We start from the raw sequence: 2,000 nt of genomic DNA, 5'->3' as shown, positions 1-2,000 counted from the left end.
CTCTATCTAACACATAAGAGTTAGAACAACCGATCCCTAAAGTCGAGCGTTAGATTCACCTGAAACACCAAATACTTGAAATTAGAGACATATTTGAACCAATGGTTGAAGCTAATAATCGTCCGCTCAAGGACTTTGCAGTTCTGTCTCAGGACGAACCACACTCAAGAATTGTTCCACCTACAATCCATGTGAACACTTTCAAATTAAAACAGTCTCTGGTGCAAATTGTGCAACATAACCAATTCTCTGGAAATCCCACCGAGGATCCAAATTTTCATTTATAAGTGTTCGTACAATATGCAGACACATTAAAGAGCAATGATGCTAATCCATAAGCCATTAGACTACGTTTATTTCCATTTTCCCTGAAAGATAGAGCCAGAGCATGGCTACAATCTCTACCTGCAAACTCAATCACCACATGGAATGAACTTAATAGGGTATTATTAGCCAGATATTTCCCACCAAGCAAAGAGACAGTACTGAGAAATCATATAACTATGTTTAAACAAACCGAAGGAGAATCACTTTTTGATGCATGGGAAAGATATAAAGATATGATAAGACTATGTTCTCATCATGGATTGGAACAATGGCTTATCATTCATAATTTCTACAATGGTCTACTATAAAATACCAGAATGACCATAGATGTTGTTGTTGGTGGAGCCTTAATGAACAAACCCTTCGATGAAGCCTACCAATTTATCGAAAATATGGCCCAAAATCATTACCAATGGGGAACTGAACGAGTTTAAGTCGAGAAAACCCAACAAAAAGGAGGAATGTTTGAATTCAATGGAATTGATCATGTAAATTCTAAAGTCAGGACACTTACCCAGAAGATCAACAACTTAACTATAACTACTCCAGCCATCATAGTTGTTGTATCCTTAAACTGCAAAATTTGTGGAGTCCAAGGACATATAGCCACCGATTTCCAAACATTGGCTGGAACTGCGCCAGACCATGTCAACTATGCGTAAGAAAATCCTTATTCCAACACTTATAACCCTGGAGGGAGAAACCATCCTAACTTTTCTTACGACAACAATAATGCATTATTTGTGTCAAGCCCTCCATCTTTAAACCCTCCAGGTTTTCAAAAGGGAGCCATTGCTACTCCTACTCCTAGAAAGTCAATCTTAGAAGTTATGATGGAGAATTTCATTGCATACTAGACCTAGCAAAAAAAGAGTTCATGAATCAAAATGTTCATACTAACGAGCCAGTAAAACAATTAGCAAACAAGGTTGAATCCATGTCTATGCATAACAAGATACTTGAGACTCAAATATCTCAAGTTGTCCAACAACAAGAGGCCACTACTGCTCAGCTGGCAGATTTCCAGGACAACTTTAACCAAATCCTAAGGGACATGCAAACCATATCACACTACGAAGTGGGACAGAGTTGGATGGACCAGTAGACCCAAAAGTTGAAAACCCTATGCTGTACAAAAGAGTAGAAGAGGAACCTGAGAGAGTTGTTGATGAGAGTCAAGTAATAAAACCAATAGTTGATGATAAATAAACTATTACTAATAAAGATGATATTTAGAAGGAGAAACCTTATGTAACTCCACCTCCATAAAAACTAAATGCATCTTACCCTCATAGACTAGCCAAAAATAAGAATGAGGGTCAGTTTAAAAAATTCATCGAGCTCCTAAAACAACTCCATGTTACTATACCTTTCACTGAGGCCATAAATCAAATGCCTTCATATGTTAAGTTCCTGAAAAATATCCTGTCAAATAAGAAGTAACTTGAAGATGATGAGATTGTGGCACTCACTGCATAGTGTAGCGCCATTATCCAAAACAACATGCAACATAAATTGAAAGACCCTGGTAGTTTTTATATTCCTTGTGTAATAAGCAAGTTTTTCATCGACAAAGAATTATGTGATCTCGGAGATAGCGTTAGTTTGATGCCTCCTTCCATATGTGAAAAATAAAAGCTAGGAGACTTGAGACCCACTAGAATGTCCCTCCA

At 37.5% G+C, this 2,000-nt stretch overlaps 1 non-coding gene across 1 annotated transcript; it reads right to left on the bottom strand.

The window, feature by feature from the left end:
• Window positions 1-482: 482 nt before the first annotated feature.
• LOC127098939 (small nucleolar RNA R71) lies at window positions 483-589 on the bottom strand. Its single transcript, XR_007793622.1, has one exon. It is a non-coding gene; the product is annotated as a small nucleolar RNA R71 (small nucleolar RNA).
• Between the last annotated feature and the right edge of the window lie 1,411 nt (window positions 590-2,000).

The sequence above is a fragment of the Lathyrus oleraceus genome, chromosome 6 (assembly GCF_024323335.1).
Source record: "Lathyrus oleraceus cultivar Zhongwan6 chromosome 6, CAAS_Psat_ZW6_1.0, whole genome shotgun sequence".
In the NCBI taxonomy this organism is placed as follows: Eukaryota; Viridiplantae; Streptophyta; class Magnoliopsida; order Fabales; family Fabaceae; genus Lathyrus; species Lathyrus oleraceus.
Note: the sequence above shows the minus strand (reverse complement) of the source record. Positions and strands in the feature narration are given on the sequence as shown.